The sequence below is a fragment of the Cydia fagiglandana genome, chromosome 11, assembly GCF_963556715.1.
Source record: "Cydia fagiglandana chromosome 11, ilCydFagi1.1, whole genome shotgun sequence".
NCBI classification, from domain to species: Eukaryota; Metazoa; Arthropoda; class Insecta; order Lepidoptera; family Tortricidae; genus Cydia; species Cydia fagiglandana.
In genome coordinates this window covers 11263941-11285453 of record NC_085942.1, presented here as the reverse complement: position 1 = coordinate 11285453, position 21513 = coordinate 11263941, and the positions used below count along the sequence as shown (strand labels likewise).

The following is a 21513-nucleotide window of genomic DNA, read 5'->3' as shown; positions in this document are numbered from 1 at the left end:
GGACACCACTTATTTTTTGACTAAACTTTATTTTAATATAGCAAATATAATAATACATATATTGGGGTAGTTTCAAATATCTGCTTGTAACGGTTCCAACGCTACAATAAAAAAATATTTTTTTGTATGGGGACCCCCCCTATTTTTTAACTTTTTTTTATTTTTAGATTTTTTCCTACGCTTACACACAATAACCGAGCTGGATTCCAAATTTCATCCTTCTAGGTCATCTGGAAGTAGGTTAGGTTTAGGTACTTATATGTCAGTCCCAATAAAAAATGGTTTTTTTGTATGGGGACCCCCCCTATTTTTAAACTTTATTTTATTTTTAGATTTTTTCCTACGGTTATACACAATAACCGAGCTGGATTCCAAATTTCATCCTTCTAGGTCATCTGGAAGTAGGTTAGGTTTAGGTACTTATATGTCAGTCCCAATAAAAAGTGTTTTTTTTGTATGGGGACCCCCTCTATTTTTTAACTTTATTTTATTTTTAGATTTTTTCCTACGGTTACACACAATAACCAAGCTGGATTCCAAATTTCATCCTTCTAGGTCATCTGGAAGTAGGTTAGGTTTAGGTACTATAAGTCATAAGTCAGTCTTAAAATTTACGACTTTTTGACCTTCATACCTTTATAACCGTTTGAGCTAGCTTCATGAAATTTGGGCTTCTAGATATCCTTATGGATATAATTAAACACACGTAGTTTTATGTGTTTACGTCAAAGATGTTTTGAGTTATAGAAGGGTCTAAAGTGGCACCAAGTGGTTCGTGTAATATTACACTCGGCGCTGGCTAGCCAGTTCCTTTGCTTGAACTTGGCTTGACACGCTGCCGCGTGTCTAGATGTCGTAAAAATATCAATAATTTTATCAGGATGTGTGTAAGAAGGTATTATTTGAAATATCCTATTTTTTGTTATAGTGTACCTATTCTAGAAAATCTTGTTGATCTCATTTTGATGACCCATATTATATTATTGGGAATGCATCTCGATCTCGCACGAATTTTCCAGATTCAATCTCGTTGACAGGAAATTTTTGCAATCTCGGTCGAGATCGACGTAAATTGTCAGGGACAAAGGTACAGTTAGCGTCAAATACGTATATTGTAGCATAGCAGCCAAGTTGCCAAATAGTTCGTACAAGATTTTCATATACTTTCTTATTCCAATTTCAGTCAATAGATGGCACTAGTAAAGTGCGACTAGTGGTGCGAGTGCGACCCAAAATTGAAATTAATAAAATTTAATGAATAGGGAATATTACGCCAAACTCTGCGTAGGGGGCGCCACTACCCCAATCCATCACAATCTGGGTCTACCGCGACACAAGTATATCGAAATTTCGTTATATAACCTCTCTCATATAACCTAACCTAACCTAACCTAACCTAACCTACTTCCAGATGACCTAGAAGGATGAAATTTGGAATCCAGCTCGGTTATTGTGTGTAAGCGTAGGAAAAAAATCTAAAAACAAAAAAAAAGTTAATAAATAGGGGGGGTCCCCATACAAATTTCTTTTTTATTGTGACTGACATATAGTACCTAAACCTAACCTACTTCCAGATGACCTAGAAGGATGAAATTTGGAATCCAGCTCGGTAATTGTGTGTAAGCGTAGGAAAAAATCTAAAAATAAAAAAAGTTAAAAAATAGGGGGGTCCCCATACAAAAAACCTGTAATACGCGCTAAACAACCGGCCAACGGTGTGTCGTTGGCGGCGCGCAGCACCACATAATTAATACAAAGAACAGAAGTAAAAAACATGCAGCTGAAACACAAGAAAAAACATTAAATCTCAATACCTGCCTAGTTTTCTTTACAAAAAGTATTGATATCCCATCAAAAACATAAATGTAAAAAAGGAGAGCCAAGTTCAATACAAAAATTATGCTAGCTGTGGGGTTCGCCGCAAAAAGAATGGAGATCTAAATGAGTGCCAAGTTCTATGCAAAATCCAAATATGTATTTATAGGAACAAAATAACATTATAAACAAGTATTAAACTCTATTTCTTTGCTTTATTGGATACCTATAACAATTGCTGTTATTTAAAAAAAAAATGTGAGATCTTATAGTTCGTTTTTTTTAGCATTAGAAATAAGGTAAACAATCTTGATGTGTCTTTTAATTGAAAAACACATTTTAAAAATAAGTTACGGCAAGTATGTAACAATTATGAATCTAATACGATCATTTATATTCTTCTGCTTTCATAAGTAATCGTTTTTGATTTTTAAAAAGCGTTTCTCAATTAAAAGACATGTTAAGATCGCTTACCTTCTTGCAAGTTCTTTCTAATGCTAAAAAAAACGAACTATAAAGTAGGTTAGATTTGGCTTGGCCAGTTTTTATCAGAATTACAAAATATATATGTTGAATAACTTTATAAAATGACTGATGTAATGAAAACTGGCCAAGTCAAATCTAACCTGCTTTAAGATCTCGCATTTTTTTTTAAATAACAGCAATTGTTATAGGTATCCAATAAAGCAAAGAAATAGAGTTTAATACTTGTTTATAATGTTATTTTGTACCTATAAATACATATTTGGATTTTGCATAGAACTTGGCACTCATTTAGATCTCCATTCTTTTTGCGGCGAACCCCACAGCCAAGTATAATTTTTGTATTGAACTTGGCTCTCCTTTTTTACATTTATGTTTTTGATGGTTATCTATTAATAGTTTCCTGCAGGCCTTTATTACCTTTTCGTACCAGTAAACCTGTGCCCTTAGCAAGGAAACGACCTTTCTTACTTGACCTTTGCTTGCTTACTTAACCTTTAATTATTCAATATCCTTAAACTGGGCTATAACCGCGAAAATCGAAGTTCGTCAATTGCGGACATTTTTCTCCGTCAGTCTAATAACGTCTTAATGAAAGTAAAAGAGAAAGATCCCTGTAATTTGCGGATTTCGGTTTTCGCAGAAGGCTTCCTGGGCCCAGAGTATTTGCCTTCGGAACTGCATTTGGATATCACTCGACTGCTTCTAAATTATATCTTGAGGACTTTAAGAAGCTTAGCATTGTAGGTATAGGTACATAGTTGAAAATTTTTGTATTCATCATTGAAAAACAAGAGTCTAAGGAAAAAACATGATGTTTGTTCAAAGCTCGCTCGGCGCACAGGAAACTCCCACTTGTTATTTAGCTGAAGCTGCTGAAATGATTTGTTATTTTTTCAGTCACATTTAAATGAGTTTTCGGTTTCCTCAGGATGCCTTCAAACTTTGGCAGATGGCCATTAAGGGCGGCGACTAGGCTGCTCGTGCACGTAACGAGGTCTTGATTGCGGAACAAGGTAAGAAGCACGGACACATATCTTTATAGACGTCGCATGTAACGCAATTTCGTTAAAGCTAACAAGCAGCAACCTCCATAACATCAAACATCAAACATCAACATTTATTCAGCAAATAGGCCACAAGGGCACTTTTACACGTCAACATTGAATTTACACAAAAGCAAAAATAATAACATCAACAATTTTATAAAATAAAACTAACAATTCAATCTAACGTATTACAATTACTAAGAGATGTATATGGTCTCTTAATGTCGAATTACATACAAAATACAGATAAAAAAACACACAAAAAAAATCTATAATATTTAGAGGTGTAAATGTCTCTACGTGTCAGAACTATAAGATTATATAGTTTATCAAGTTATCCTTAGAGATGTATAGGGTCTCCAAGAGTCAATATCCTGTATAATTAATACATTCATTAAGAGAAAAGAAACATACGAGAACAGAATGAGGCGTCTCACTGTAATTAGTTAATAAAAATTAAGTTACTAAGTATAATAGCTCGTGTTAGCTTAAACAGACCAGTCTCCACAAACAGCACCCGTTCACGAGTATGACGCGTATCTCAGCCATCGCCTCCCTCAACCTTCATTCGGGAAAGTGGCGACCCGATCAACGACGCCACCGTAAGCAAAGACTTTTAAGCGAGCATGACATGTTCAAGCTACCGGCCTATGCTCCAACGCTGCATGCGTCATCAGTGTCATCACTATGTAGGTGGCGCTAGCAACTATTCTGGCATTTCGTCAGCTTTGTGTGTATAAAAACTGTCAGTTTACCGTTATTTAGGTTTTAACATAAAATTAGACTTTCCCTATTACTGTCACAGGCACAAAAGTACAAAGAAAATATAAGTAAGTAATAAAAGTATTTTAGGCATGGAAATTATTTGCCGCCGCCATCTAGTGAGCTCTATAAGGAAGTTTAAGAAGTTAAAATATGAAATAAAAAGCGCTATTTGCTTTGCATGACTGTGGCGCCGCGCCTTCCTAGTAGGTGTTTGACATATGTGACGTTCCACGGGAAAAGGTACCTTATGAGGGTTTCTAGTTTCGGAGATATGAAATGTTTTGTAAAGAGGTGAAAAAATGCTCAATTTTTTTTTATTGTGTGATCTCAAACCTTAATGCGTAACGTTTGTTTACCTGTTTTTATTTTTGTTATAAGTTAGTTAAAAGCCTAGTAACGTCGTCTCAGAGTTTAGTAAAAAAGTACCTTATGGAAAAAAGGTTGAAAATTTCCAAAAAAACTAGTCAATACGGGAAAAGAAGTTTGGTAGAGAACTGTATTAGCATTCTGCAAAACTAATTTGATAATTTCAGTTCTGGTTGGGGCGCCTAGCAAATATTATAACCGTACATTACATCGACCGACATTATAAATCCAAGTAGCCTGCTATTATACTAAAGTTACTCTCGTCAAGTCTTTCTTAACTAGAATAATCTTCATTTAGTTTGGTCGCATGCAATAAATCAGCCATTGGTTTGCTGAAAAATGCCAATACCCGACGCATTACCTTATGGAATATCTAAGGTCATTGAACCTCAATGCCGCTTGTCTTCAATGGCAACCAAAATATATTATTGATAAGAAATAGACGATTTATAACATCTTTACCCCAAAATATTATTAGTTTATCCTAACTGTTCCATCATCATCATGCCTCATCATGTAACTTAACCACAAGGTACCTTTTCATTACATACAAATTATTGGTCTTTTTTAAGATTATTATGACGAAGAACCAATTAAATTTGTGGCAGTTTAATGTAAATTAATATTTTCTATTTATAAAAGATAAAAGCTTCAATGTGATTGATGTTTTGTAGTGATGTATTATTAGATTTATTTCCATAAGGTACCTTTTCGTAAATGTATGGAGCAAATACTGTTATTGTTATGTAAGTTTAAAGTGGAATAAGGGGTTAAATATAGTATTTAGTTGGGGTTTTAGGATTTATTTCATTTGAATGACAGAATTTCTTTCATATGTGCTCAGAAAAATTGATTGTGTGTTACATTAAAAGTATAAATATTCAATTTTCTGATTTTATATGAAAAAGTCAGAAAATACATTTTCACCTCTAAATCGGTATTGTTTTTTGCTTAAACTGTCTCTCAGTGTCGTTTTCTAATAGATAAAATTTAAATCTTGAGAGCTCATTGCAATCAATCGTGAAAATGAAATAAAACTTTATTTTCAAGAGACTGGTTAGTATACATGTCGTAGTCAGATCGTATAATCCGCCGTATTACATTACGGCTAGCCGTTTTCAAAAACAGGGGCGTTTTGAAATGCGGCGGTTCGACGATTAGCCGGATTGTCATTGCGATACGTTCTTCAATAAGGCGGCCTACGTTTAGCCGCATCGTACTACTATTTTAGATTGTAGAGTGACCAGTTCTTTCGGTCGCCTACGTAACCGGAGTTTGACAATGTTTGCAATTTAATTTATTTTTACCATGGTCCCACCGCACTACATGTGTTTCTTTTCCAAAACATTTCCTTCACAACTTAAATAGACGGAGCCCCGCCTTGCGGGGCTCCTATTTCTGGGCGGTTTGCCCTTCGGGCATCTGAAGCTACCTAACGAACCTAACCTACTTATACCTATACCTACGCTTTTTTCCCCAAAGTCTAATGTTTTCACGGACGTCTCACTTAATAGGTAGGTAGGTTAGGTTCGTTAGGTAGCTTCAGATCAGATGCCCGAAGGGCAAACCGCTCAGTCGCACATAAATCAGTCGATATCAAAGGTTTCTATTTGCATTACAGAACAAGTCGCAACATTTTTTTAATTCCAGATATATAAGGTATTATTATTTGTAGTCAACTATGTAACTTACTTCAGGAACATAGTTTTTTAGGCGGCTAAACTTAAAACTTCTCTATCGTAAAGTTGCTCATTTCACAACATTATTTTCAAAAAATCATATCTCTGTAACTACGCAACTTAGGAGGTTGATCTTTTGTGTTATCGATAGCTTATTTATTGTAGATTACTGGGGTATGCATAACTCCATACCCGCCATAAGGTACCTTTGACCGTGGGACGTCACATATTGCTTATTTGGCCGTTGGCAGCTCCCAAATAGTAAGTATAGTATAATTAGTATAGATGGCGTTGCTTGTATTTTCCCCACCGCCAACTTCGCAGATAGACATGATACATGATATAGATAGCCAATGAAAAATGTTTTATAGTACTACTTATTTAAAATATGAAGTTTCTCATTTTTAAGTTAAAACGCTGCCAGTGGCAGCGCTGAAAGGCAAGTCCAATTTTAATTCATTGTTCATATACTTATGCAGAAAGCTAGAATGAAAAAATAAACTGACGAGGCACGCGAGGTATGGAGTACTATTTGTTCAATTTCTCTGCCAAGCTTGCTCATTCTTTAGTGACGTAGTTTAGATAATGATATAAAAATTCAGATACAGAAAGACAAAAAAAAATTATTATAATAATATTACTAGGGATGTAAAATGGCTGACTCGCATTTTCGAGTCTTTAATTGGTCTACATGTTTTACTATAGCGAAGAGCTTTATTAAAGATTTGATCATATCTGTAATCTGTAGATCGGCGCAGGAGCGCCGCGACAGTATCTCGCCCGGGAGATAGACCGTCCTTTTTAGGGTTTCGTACCCAAAGGGTAAAACGGGACCCTATTACTAAGACTTCGCTGTCCGTCCGTCCGTCCGTCTGTCACCAGGCTGTATCTCACGAACCGTGATAGCTAGACAGTTGAAATTTTCACAGATGATGTATTTCTGTTGCCGCTATAACAACAAATACTAAAAACAGAATAAAATAAAGATTTAAATGGGGCTCCCATACAACAAACGTGATTTTTGACCAAAGTTAAGCAACGTCGGGAGTGGTCAGTACTTGGATGGGTGACCGTTTTTTTTTTGTTTTTTTTTGCATTATGGTACGGAACCCTTCGTGCGCGAGTCCGACTCGCACTTGCCCGGTTTTTTTAACTAAAGCCCCATTTAGACGGTTCAAGAACTTGCATGAAATATTCGATACATTGCTAACTACAGAGAACAATGAATTCAGTCGATCGACCAAATACCGCAATGTAACGAAAATTGCATGCAAGTTCTTGAACCGTCTAAATGGGGCTTATGTATATTAATTAGAGAATTTAGAGAGAGACTGATGGCAGGCTATTTATTTTATTTATTTTATTTTAATCTTTATTGCACAATATAACAAATAAAGTACAAATGGCGGACTTAATGCCTAAAGGCATTCTCTACCAGTCAACCACCAGGCTAAACAGAAACAGTAGTAGGTGCAGGCATTAAACAAAAAAAAAACGCAGAATAGGTAACTTAAGACATAAAAAAATAGCGATATATAATACATACTAACGAAAATAAACTTACATATACATATATGTAAGTTTATTTTATACATATATGTAAGTCTATCTCGCGGGCGAGATACTGTCGCGGCGCTCCTGTGCTAAGCCTACTGGTACAAGCGTACGTTTTAACTAAGTATTAATTTACTACATATAACTACAGTCAGTCTCCATTATCAAACCATGCCTTGATGGTACCTAATATAACATTGTATTGTCATATTTATCAACGAAATTACGTAAATGAATCTCAGATCAAATCAAAACCGGGAAGCACTTGTAAATAAATTAAATTTTATATGCCACGACACATCGGGGTGGGTGAAAGTAAATAATAACACAACATATTATATATGTCTGTGGTAAGAAACATCGCCTAGTAAGGCAACTGGATCGGCCGCTTCTAAAAACGCGATGTAAACACGATGATTCACTCTGTTTGTGCAGCTGACTTTCCTCCCCGTTACTTGCGTGCATTCCTTTGCGTAACGCATGTTTCAACATTCATGAATACCTACGCCTGACTGATGAATGATCCGCTGTTGCAAGTAAATAATGTATAACTTTATTCTCGCCAACATCGTAGTGCATTTTGTAAATTTGCAGCAAATCAAAAGCTACGTTGCTTATTTATGACTGCCAATAAGGTCATGTCATAGATGTCATGGATGCAATTCGAAATCACTTTTATCGACAACTGATCTAACTATAGTCCGTTTTTTTAGCATTAGAAAGAACTTCGCAGAAGTAAGCTTGTGGTTCCAAATCCGGCACTTTTAGCGGTAATAATTTGAAGTAAATGATATGTATTGACCATGCTACATTAGATAATCCAATAATTATTAACAATTAAAGAGCCTGACAAAAACTGCACGCTTGCTTCTGTGGAGTTCTTTCTAATGCTAAAAAAAACGAACTATACCTTTGCACCTTTTACCCCGAAAACGTCCCATGTCATCACAATAATAGTGTCAAATAAATGGTTCTAGTTTTAGAATGATTATTTAATTATCCAGTAACACTTATTAAAATAAAATAAGCCATTTTCATCTGGCACCGTTGCAAATGTCCGTTTGTAACCTTGCCAATGTAATTATGTCTCATAGTTTGTTTATTTGTTAATGACATTGTAGCAAACAATAACAAAAACTCTTTAACACTGAAATAAATTCGAGATAAATTACTTCTATACGTTGAAATAAAATTACAACATAGTTGAAATTACGAAGTTGAAGTTGTAGCAATTGTTAACAGTTGTTTGGTGTCCTTCAGTGGCTTACCTACATAATGGTGTTTACAAACACAGTAACGAGTGTTGTGAAATTACTGTCGCGTCACGATGATAAATCTGATGACACCAAAACTGTTCACAGTATTACAGTTTGAATAGTTAAAATTAGTATGGGCGCTGTTATTTCCTTGTTTACTCTGGGTTTAACCAGTGGTATTATACCGTTAATCGTGTTTGTTTTGTTTGCCTATGCCATTAGTTTGAAAAGTTCGGAAAGGTTATCCTTAAACTTGTTTGTTTGCTTAGTAATTAATTATCTACTTATTTATTAACACATGTTACTTACATAGCTATGGAAATTGGAAACCCTAACTATGAAGTATGTAAAAAATAAAAATCGTGTCGGATTAGGAAAAACCGCTGTATTGATTAGATTTTATCAACTAGTTATTACGTTTTGAACTATTTCAATATATGTTTGTACATATATATTGTATGCATGAAATAATAAAATACAGGAACAGAATTTCGCGATTAAGCAATATTTCCAAAGCCTTTTCCCCGTCAAGATATCACGTTTCGTTTTGCCGTGCAAACAGCAAAAAACGAGGTAAAGGTAACTACGAAGTGAAACTTAGAGAGCTTGCGATGACGACCGCGCGCGGAATGCGAGCGCGTTGCGCAACGTGTTTTGACGGCGCGGCGTTGCTTCACTGCGTTATACAAACAACGCGCCTACTCCATCACCTTCGCTGCACTGCTGCACTACTTTAATGTTGTGAAATATGTTTTGATTTTATTAATCAGGCCGCTCTCCTTGTTTCGTGGAAATATTGATACTTATCTAGTAGTTGGAGTATTATTTCAAGGAAAGTCATATGTATCCATAAGCTATAGGCATTTGACATACATATATGTATATATTGTATATAGACACAAATAACAATATTATTTGTCCGTAATTGGGATTGGACCATCGGGATGTTGAGAAGGCTGAATCTTACGGTACTGTCCTGATTGTAGATCCATCGATCTACAATCTGCTCATTCATTAGCTTTGATTAGTAAATTATGTAGGTTGCGGTCTCGCATGAACTCTTACGGGAATGGGAAAAGGAAAGAAAAACCTTATCAGAATGTTTTTGTTTCATAATGGGGTTAGTCCTCCTGACATTAATTGCTTCGTTGCACATACTACGTACCTAACCAATTAAAATCGCAGCGTAATCGGTTCTGTTTGTTTTCATTTCAAGACGAATGAATTATTTTACTCAAACTTTCTTATTTACGCTTTCGATTTTGAATGAATTGTTGGATATTAATAATTGTCTTGATCTCAGCGGTATGTCAGCTGCTGTGTTCTAATTAAGTATAATGAACAGTAGGTACGCTGACCTTTCATCCGAGACTTAATTTTAGTTACGCAAGAGTGCGGTACACGGTCAATCGTCAACACACGACACGAGCAAAGACAGCCGGCTCAATTATAAACAATTTGGAGGTAGCAAAGCAGTATGTTTGTATAATTGCTTTCTGGGCATATCTCTTTGTATATTGTATACACCGTTTAAGCAGAATGGTAATCAATATTTGCTTTATATTTTTAGCTACTAAGCGTTTTGCTTCGTCGCACCTATCGTGTATGAGTATTTATAGCGTAGGATTACAAGTTAAATTGTTTTATACCAATCTTTAAATCATAATGATAAGACAGGGTTATTTTTTATCTCATTAAACGATTTTAAAATTATCTACCTAAAGGTAAACAAAGCGCTTTGACAATTGCATCTGATGACGTCAGGATATGTAGCAGCAAAAACACTTCTGACGTTTTATAAAGACTTACGGTATTTTATTTGAATGTAGGGAACTATAGTGGTTGCGATTGTCTTATGTATATTTCAATTAGAACAAGAGTGCAAGACGATTTCTATTTACCGCTAGACTGACATAATACCCGAAACAGTCTCACCTTACTTTTCACTAGTGTTTATTAGGACAGTCGTTGCGCAATGTCGTGTAAATATGACCATGAAGGAGATCTGTTCTAATACCTACGTAATTGTTTCCTTACTGACTAAGGGCAACTTATTGCGTTGTATGCCAACTGACATTGAACTGACGTTAATGCCGAGGCGTAATTTTATTTTAAAACGTTGGTAGGTCTTCGTAGTTTAATACGGCGCATTAGTCTAGCTTGTCGATGCATTAGGTCAGTATTTAATCTATTACAAACATCAATGTTGCAATGCCAATCGAAATATGTCATGCGTTGGTTTGGTAAAGGCGCGTTAGTGGGTCGGCTACCAACTGGCGAACTATTCAGATCCGGCTGCTGCAAGTAGGTATAGTAGGGTTACCAATAATAAAAATCCTCTCTGCTTTTTGAACACTTTTCCCTTGAAGTAATTTTCAATGCGTTGTCTTTATGACCAACATATGTTACTTGCATTTTTAGAGAAATCAAACGACGAAATATTTGTAGTAAATAAGATATATGTTGGAAAGATAGCAAATAAAAAAAAAGGTTTTCAGTGATTTTCAAAGTTTTCAGCATTATCTTATTCCGGCCGCGGCCCTAACCTAAGAAGTCGAGCAAATTGCCTTAATCTTTGCCACGGCCCTAACCTGAAGCAAAATCCTCCCCTAAAGGAAAAATTGTGATGTCTGGTAACCCTATGTCCGTATGGACAGGCCGCCAGCCTTGCCGCGAGCGGTGTTTTTGCAAAACAAACCGTTACGACATCACACAGGCTATTGCCTGCCTTATTCTCATCGAGCCGAGAGAATAAATTGCAATAAAAACGACTCATGCAATTTTCTCTTCCTTCACCGACAAGGTGAACACTTCACGGTTGTTTATTCACACCAGAACAGACGGTTTTTGCGCGAAGACTTATCTTCGTTTTCACTTTCTATTCTACAATGTGAAATACAAATACCTACGCATAAAGATCACGGAGAAATAGATTTGAGTGATTATAAAAAAAATCTTGATAACCTGCATTGTTTATATCACAGAATATGACTTTATTGCGTTATTCCCACTCAGAATCTTGGAGGTAATTTAGGCCATTTTTTTTGCTTCAGGATTGAAAATGCTTGTGATTCTGAGTGAGAGGATCTAAAAAGTCAAACATATGTGTGAAACAATAGGTTACAAGATTTTTAAAAACTACATATTTATTTTTATTTACGAAGTTTTCTTCGCATATGGGAATATTGCATTACAGATACAGACATTTGTATTTCAGACAACTTTCTGCAATTATGTAGATATTGTAGATGGATCAAAACTGCAATAATACAGAGTGTTTTAACCTTTTAACCGCCAGCAATTTTTGATCGAGCGTGCTCGTGTCGCCACCGACAGTAATTGTACCACGCAGAGTAAGGTTGGCATAGTTACGGGAATTATAAATGTGCTGTAAAAACCAAATCAGATCTTTGTCTTATTTATCAGCCTGTGGCGAAATGAGCCGGATATGTAATGTCTTATATATCAGACTCTGGCGGTTAAAGGGTTAATTTACCCACATCACAACCAGAAGTGAAGTTCCACTGTTCTTAAGTTTCAATAACAAGTATTATCGTTTTCCATATGTAAATTTTTCAACAATGTTTTATAGCACTTACGTAGGTACCTACGTGTAACACACGTAATACACATGCTGATCTTGTATTGCCAATCACGTCAGAGCTATATAACTGGATTACTGGACTAGAATGAACATGGCAAGGACGTCCGACGATCAATAAAATTAACTCACGCATTAACCTGCATTACGTTAGGTTTCTGCAGTGTAGGTACATATATGTAAATACCAGAAATGTCTATCTTCACCCTCAAAACATGTTAAGTGTGCCATATGACGAAGCATAGGTATATGTGGGTCAACTAGTTACCTACCTATATTTAATAACTTTAATCAATGAAACATCGTGATGTTAAGCCATTTATCACGTCACATGACGAATTGTTCTCTTGTTAGAAACTTCCAGTAACGCAATTTGCATTGCCTTTGTTTCAAGCTAGCTTTAGATTCTTTTCACCTGAGGTTTTATTCGAATCGTCCAACGAGTGTTGGAGAGTCAAACGCTCAGTACCAACATAAGTGCGCTCTTCGTCGAAGCACAATTGTTATGGATGTCGAGTTCATAATAATATTGGCTTTTTCGTAGTGAAAAAGGTTGGGTGGGCATTATTTACCCGTGGAGGTAGTTTCACGTCTGGTGCAGCGTTGGCGCCGACTCGGTTTCACTGTTATGTGGGCTAAGGTCGCAGGCGTGCATTTTTCATTAAACCTACTTAGGCGCCGCACAAAACAAACGTCATGAATTGCTTCAAGATTCTCACGATTTATCTAATAACGTCAAAATTTGTTGTGTATATTATAGGATTTCATGACAAGGACGTTTAATTTACTCACTACCTACGGTCTACTGTTCTATTTTTTTATGTTACGAGCTTATAGCTCGAAAAGTGCCTCCTTACAAGGGCAATTTTTAATTTACGAATGCTCACTGCTCAGCCACGTCAAAAATACGAAAATACTCAACGTCCTAAACGTCTATATTATATTAAATACAACTTAAACCGGGAGTTTTATAACAAAACAAGTTGCTTTTTAGGGCTTTAACTTGCAACAGTACATACATACTTACATACACTTAAGGACAAATTTAGAGGAACGCAGAAAAAAAAAGTGTATTTACTGATTTTGATTGCCGAGGTATGTATTACAATACAACCCTATACTATACTATGTAACAATGCGGAACTCGAATGACTACATAGTAGTTCTGCAGGCGGCATAGGTATTCGGTGCTGGCGCTGGCTCGAGGCCAGGGGTAGGGGGTAGATTCAAATGCGCTTGCAATAAGATGCGGCTGCGCCTTGGCATTCAGGTCAGGCATGTTAGCAAATTGTCGGATTCTGCTTTGATGTTACTTTCCGCTAAAAAGTGATAGGTACTTTACTATTCGGTACTGTTATATATGACAAATTAGTTTTTTTATCTTTAGTTTGTTTACAGAATATTCGGAAATCCTTTGATTATGCATTAACTAGCTGTTGCCCGCGACTTCGTCCGCGTGGAATCTTATCTTCAACATTTTACATCTTTAGTGCATATAATTTTAATATCCAAGCAATGTTGAAATTAAGTACTTTTCTTTTTTAGCAAGTTGTATGAAGTTTTAAGTCAATTGGATTTTGATGTTGGTTGCTGAAACTACTTTTCTTGTATTCTCATAATTAGGTACCTATGCCCTTATACAAAGATTCAAGTTCCGCACTCACAAAATATCTGATCTTCATACAAACTTTCAACCCCTTTCTCACCACCTTGGGGGATGATTTTCAAAAATGCTTGAATTAGTTTTCATGTTTTTTAATTTAATACCTTTTTTTGCAAAAAGTTCAAATTCCTAGCTTAAAATTAAATTTACACCCAAAGACGAACTTTCATCCCCTTTTTAACCCCCTTAGAGGTTGAATTTCCAAAAATGTTGCAATTACTTTTTTTTGTAATCGGCTATTATGCCTTTCTAAGAATTTTCAAAGCATTAGTAATGGATTCAAACTTTGAAACCCAATTATAACCCTGCTAAGGGATGAATTTTACAAAACGCTGAAATTACTTTTCCTGTCTTCTAATAATATCCCTAAATACAAAGATTCAAGTCCTACACTCGAAAAAATGTTTGATATCCATACAAACTTTCAACCCCTTTTTCACCACCTTAGGGGATGAATTTTCAAAAACGATGAAATTAGTTTTCTTGTATTTTAATAATATATCTTTTAAGGAAGTTTCAAATTCCTAGCTCAAAAGAAAACTTTAACCCCATAAAAACTTTCATCCCATTTTTAACCCCCCTAGGGGTTGAATTTCTCAAAATCGCTTCTTATCTCTTGTACACTTTATAAATGCCATCTGGTGTGCAAATTTCAACTTTCTGGCTTTTGTAGTTTCGGCTCTGCGTTGATGAATCAGTCAGTCAGTCAGTCAGGACACTTGCATTTATATATATACTAGCTGTTGCCCGCGACTTCGTCCGCGTGGAATCTTATCTTCAACATTTTACATCTTTAGTACCTATAATTTTCATATCCAAGCAATGTTGAAATTAAGTACTTTTCTTTTTTAGCAAGTTGTATGAAGTTTTAAGTCAAGTGGATTTTGATGTTGGTTGCTGAAATTACTTTTTTTGTATTCTCGTAATAGGTACCTATTATGCCCTTATACAAATATTCAAGTTCGGCACTCACAAAATATCTGATCTCCATACAACCTTTCAACCCCTTTCTCACCACCTTGGGGGATGATTTTCAAAAATGCTTGAATTAGTTTTCATGTTTTTTAATTAAATACCTTTTTTTTGCAAAAAGTTCAAGTTCCTAGCTTAAAATTAAATTTACACCCCAAGACGAACTTTCATCCCTTTTTTAACCCCCTTAGGGCTTGAATTTCCAAAAACGTTGCTATTACTTTTTTTGTAATCGGCTAATATGTCTTTCTAAGAAGTTTCAAAGCATTTGTAATGGATTCAAACTTTGAACCCCATTTTAACCCTGCTAGGGGATGAATTTTACAAATCGCTGAAATCACTTTTTTTGTCATCTAATAATATCCCCAAATACAAAGATTCAAATCCCGCGCTCGAAAAAATGTATGATATCCATACAAACTTTCAACCCCGTTTTCACCACCATAGGGGATTCATTTAAAAAAAAACGCTGATATTAGTTTTCTTGCATTTTAATTTAAAACGTTTTTACAAAGTTTCAAGTCCCTTGCTTAAAATAAAATTTGCACCCGCAGACGAAATTTCATCCCCTTTTTAGCCCCCTTAGGAGTTGAAATTCCAAAAACGTTGCAATCACTTTTTTTTGTAATCGGCTATTATGCCTTTCTAAGAAGTTTCAAAACCATTTGTAATGGATTCAAACTTTCAACCCCTTTTTAACCATGTTAGGGGATGAAATTTACAAAACGCTGAAATTACTTTTCCTGTCTTCTAATAATATCCCTAAATACAAAGATTCAAGTCCCACACTCGAAAAAATGTTTGATATCCATACAAACTTTCAACCCCTTTTTCACCACCTTAGGGGATGAATTTTCAAAAACGCTGAAATTAGTTTTCTTGTATTTTAATAATATATCTTTGAACGAAGTTTCAAATTCCTAGCTCAAAAGAAAACTTTAACCCCATACAAACTTTCATCCCCTTTTTAACCCTGTTAGGGGATGAATTTTACAAAACGCTGAAATGACTTTTATTGTCTTCTAATAACATCCCCAAATACAAAGACACAAGTCCCGCGCTCGAAAAAATTTTTGATATCCATACAAACTTTCAACCCCTTTTTCACCATCTTGGGGGATGAATTTTCTAAAACGCTGAAATTAATTTTCTTGTTTTTGAATTTGATACGTTTTTACAAAGTTTCAAGTTCCTAGCTTAAAATAAAATTTGCACTCAAAGACGAACTTTCATCCCCTTTTTAACCCCTTTAGGAGTTGAATTTCCAAAACCGTTGCAATCACTTTTTTTTCTTATCGACTATTATGCCTTTCTAAGAAGTTTCAAAGCATTTGTAATGGATTAAAAGTTTTCAACCCCTTTTTAACCCTGTTAGGGGATGAATTTTACAAAACGCTAAAATTACTTTTCCTGTCTTCTAATAATATCCCTAAATACAAAGATTCAAGTCCACCACACGGAAAATTTTTTGATATCCATACAAACTTTCAACCCCTTTTTCACCACCTCAGGGGATGAATTTTCAAAAACGCTGAAATTAGTTTTCTTGTATTTTAATAATATATCTTTTTACGAAGTTTTAAATTCCTAGCTTAAAAGAAAACTTTAACCCCATACTAACTTTCATCCCCTTTTTAACCCCCTTAGGGGTTGAATTTCTCAAAATCGCTTCTTATCTCTTGTACACTTTATAAATGCAATCTGGTGTGCAAATTTCAACTTTCTGGCTTTTGTAGTTTCGGCTCTGCGTTGATGAATCAGTCAGTCAGGACACTTGCATTTATATATATAGATAGATAGATAGATAAAACTTTCAGAATTTTTGTATTCGCACCAAATTGTTGTGATAAGTAATTATTTAATAACTACTACGTATAGCTATATCTAGGTCCTTTGTGATCTTGCCGTTGTTTTTACTTATTAGCTTACTATTTTTATTTAGCCTAAGAAATGAAATATCAACCGGTAAATTCAGCAAGATTATATCATGCGATTTTAGCGTAGGTATATTGTTCAATAAAATAAATATTGTTGAAATCGATGCGAAGACTGCAATGTATAACTTATACATTACAGTCTTATACAGTAAAAGCGATAAAAGTGGATCAGTGGAACAACTAGAGGCTAGCTTGGCTCGGCGAGGGGCTGGATCAATCGCAGCGCCGTGCAGGGCCGCTGCGCGGTGCATGAATCACCTACCCGTATTTTGGGCCCGCCCGCAGACGCCGAATGTAGGTCACCCGTTCGCAATGGTTTGTTTGGGTCCCCCAAATTAGAGTGTGATAATAATACGACAACCTTTGCTTGCTGCTTCGCTGCCGCTACGCTCAACGTCCAAGCTATTTCTGTCGACGTTTTAAAACGCATTATGACTCGTACCTGTCCTCACTTTGATATGTACTATTTATAGTTGATGGAATTACAATAAATATTAGTTTACAACCTATTTTACATTTCCATGTGTACACCTTGGCTTATGCACTTACATGTTTATTAAGAGGAACGTAAAAGACAGCCGTGGAACACCTCAATGTTATTAAAGATACCTACTCCGTAAATCATTAACCAGTAGATATTTAATTTCCTAGGTGTATCTGTATGTGTATACATAATTTCTTAAGAATTAAGTCAGATTTGAATGTAGCAATTTTGAATCCGGTTAAAATTTTGAATCAATGAGTGCGGTGCAGTGTGCAGGGCGCTGAATATAGGTCATTCGCTCAGTGGTCTTTGTTTGGGTCCCGCATATTGATCTAGCCAGCCTAGTGACGGCTATTGTGCGCACGCAGCTTATACTGATCGTAAAAGGTCGCCGGGGCAATTGCGGTGTCTCGTCAGGTTTTCAGGCAGCCCTTAAGTGTCAGTTAATATCTCTCTAGCCATAAATGTTATTTCAAAGAAGCGTAAGTAGCGCGTAGTGCATGATAAACGTAGCTTCAAAATGCTGTTTCTAAGGACTTCTTAGGTCCATTTAGTTAGAGACGTCGACTATGAATCCACATACTGAATATGATAGTTGTAAATACTGATTTATAACGATACTAATCTTAGGCCCACTTGCACCAATCCACTAACCCGTTAAACCTGGAGTTACCATGGTTACCAGTACAATTTGACACTGGATTGACAGTTAAACCGCTTAACCCCGGGTTAGTGGGATGGTGCAAGTGGGCCTTAGTGAGCTACAATTTACTTTCGTGAAATGATTGACAGTAGATTATAGGATGACTACTTCCGCTTAAATGTAATTATATGTACATTCACCTTACAAATTTGATATAAATCAGTAAACGCTTTACGTAAGATACGTTGTTTGTGCGTGAAGCAACTCGTGCAACTCAATGAGCTTCTTATAGCATAGCTTAATATATCACCGACTGCATAAAACGGGATTACATCTGCAATATCATGAGTTACCTATAAATCACATAAGTAGTTGTAGGAATTGTAGGTATCACGTATACACATGTACTCTCTTTTTACTCGGGCTGTTCTACCAGAACAGCAATAGTACTAAACAACCAATACATAAACTTTTCCTGGAAACGTATCATCAAGCTTTGTTTACCAAAATATTTATCGTAATTATCTAATCGAGGGAAGCATTCTCACACATAGAGCATTGCATTGCATGACTCGGCATCAGATAAGTGTGTTATGTGGCTCATGGTTCGTGGATAAGTATTAGCGCCCCGAAGGCCCGAGTGTGACCCAGTGGCAAGTAGGCCACGGCTACGAGCGCCGTCGCTACTCATGACTGTTGTCATATTTTACTACGAGTCCAGCTAGCGTGCATAAATTACTCTAGGCGCGAACGAAACAGGTGAAACTTTATGTTTCGTGTAGTTGTGATTGTTTTACGGAATCTTCTCTTAGTTTGAGTCTACTTCTTACTTATACTTCAAGTTCATTTCGCGTAGTAAGTACTGCAAGTTAAATAAATGATCATTTTCGTCAGTACTTAGATATGCATGATTTCCAATGAAATAAATGATCATTTTCGTCAGTACTTAGATATGCATGATTTCCAATGAATCCCCACCGACTCCTAAAAATCAGATAATTTCAATTCATGTGCACCTTGTCTACAGACTGATATTTATTTTATTTATTATGACAAGTTTTTTTTTTATATGTGGGCGACTAGAAGATATATACCAGTGTGTACCTAATATCCACAACAGAAACATTATTTATTGAGCTTACTGACGAAAGTGGACGACATACAAACGTATTCCCCATTTTCCTCCTTGGATATTAACATTATAGAAAAAATTTCACACATTTTTACGGTTTCCTTTGCTTTTTTTCGAATTCTTAATTATTAGAGTTTAAGCTTTTAAAATTTTATAGAACATTTGTTTTTCGCTTCTAAATGTTATAATAATAAAAAAAAAACTTTAAAAAGTCAAACGAAGGAGCATAGCTATGATTCTATGTACATCGAATTGTGTAAAAATATTTCCCATAATGTTAATATCCAAGGGGGAAAATAAGGACTGCGTTTGTTTGTATGCAGAATATTGCAAAAGCGGTCGTCCACTAAGGCCCATTTGCTCCATCCCACTAACCCGGGGTTAAGGCGGTTAAACCGTTAACCTAGTGTCAAATTGTACTGGTAACCATGGTAACTCCAGGTTTAACCGGTTAACCTCGGGTTAGTGGAATGGTGCAAGTGGGCCTTACAGATTTAGGTCTGATGATGGGTTTTATGAGAATCGTAAAAGCTGTTATAGATACATAAGTGTAGCACTGAATCGATAACAATTGAAAGCAATTAATTTTGAAACTATGCTGTAAGCAATTCTTTTCATTCACGTGTCTCATAGCAATAGGTATTATCGTCATCGAATTCTGCTTTGTGAGGAGTTAACTAGAGAGCAAAATTAAAATTCATAATCCAAAGTTAACGTAAGGCAGCCAAACCGCTGTTTCCTCGATCACCAGCTTTCTTCAACGTACTTTTCTTCTCTGCTCACTGGGAACAAAATTAAATTGGCTCCCTGCTGTCAAAAATTGTTTTTTACACAACATTTTATGCCCCGGATACCAGGCTTATTAGCCTGATGTAGTCGTGTAAAATGAAATACTCTTTTCAGTTGGTGTGAAAACTTGAAAAATGTACATAACATTGTTAGGATGGGATATAACTGCTGACGTAAGACAGGTTATACAAATATGTACTATTTATATCTCTGTCGTAGAGTACCTGATCACGTTGAACACACAGGCAGTAAAAACACGCTGTTTCGTAATATTATGAAATAGACTGCAATCAAGTTCATAACGGGCCTTGCTGGTTATGTAGGGCACACTGCAGAGCGCATCGTCTGCCAAGTACGCGCTCGCGCCTGCGCCGCGCCGCCAGGCCAGTACACCCTCTCGCCCCCATTCTCAAACGTTCGATCGCGTTACGTAGCGTCTACGTGTAACGTAAGCCTAAGTAGGTCGGAGTGGATGGGTGCGCGCGCAGGCTGCCGCCATCGCCACTACGACGTCACTATCGATCGGCACGTGGCGGTGGCGCCGTGAGTGACGTAGCGGCGCGCGTCGTGAGTACACCCTAGTACACCCCCACCCGCCTTACTACCCTGCCCACCACTCGACTCTCGGTGCATGCTGCAATTAATAACGTTATGCCTCTATTGTACGTGAGCCTATGGCCTGATAATTGAATCTCGCTCACAGCGAACAATGAACTTGTTAGAAATTTAATTTAATCTGAATTACTGGAAACTTATACTTACAATTTTGGATAATATTTTGAATGAAATCTATTTTGTTTAACGACTATATATAATAAATCCTATAACGCTAATTAATAATCCTCTACCGTGCATTCATTTGTAATGACATGAACGTCATTTATATTACCAATGCCTCCATGTTGCTAAGCTATAGCTAGTTAACTGCTAGGTATCGTTATCGTTTAAAAACGTATAAATAATCTGTTTTGCTCGAACAGCCAGTTTTCTTGGTATTCGAGAACTGCAAATAGAAGTACAATAATGATAATGAATACCTATTCAACCTACGTTTACTATCCAGTGTGACGATAACAATATCTACAGTTGGTGTGCATGCAATTTCCGTCTATTTTCACAATGATTAAATGTCTTGACGTCATTCGTAGCTTCGATACACTTCGTTCAAGGTACACCTATGTTTTAAAAATATATCGCATGTTTTTCGTATTCATTCATTATTTAGTACACCTATTGTGTCATAATACTTCATATCAATTGAACCGTTGGTATTCAATTTTGCAGCTCTTTCATTTCCGATGATCTATTAATTTCTGTTTGTGGCA

General features: G+C 36.1%; 1 protein-coding gene across 1 annotated transcript in view; it reads left to right on the top strand.

The window, feature by feature from the left end:
• The window catches only part of LOC134668970 (3-phosphoinositide-dependent protein kinase 1), a 113543-nt gene that overhangs the window by 1150 nt on the left and 90880 nt on the right, over window positions 1-21513 (top strand). The window contains exon 2 of the mRNA XM_063526484.1: window positions 3230-3314. The gene's annotated coding sequence lies outside the window, so the exon portion shown is untranslated. The remainder of the gene's footprint in view (window positions 1-3229; window positions 3315-21513) is intronic.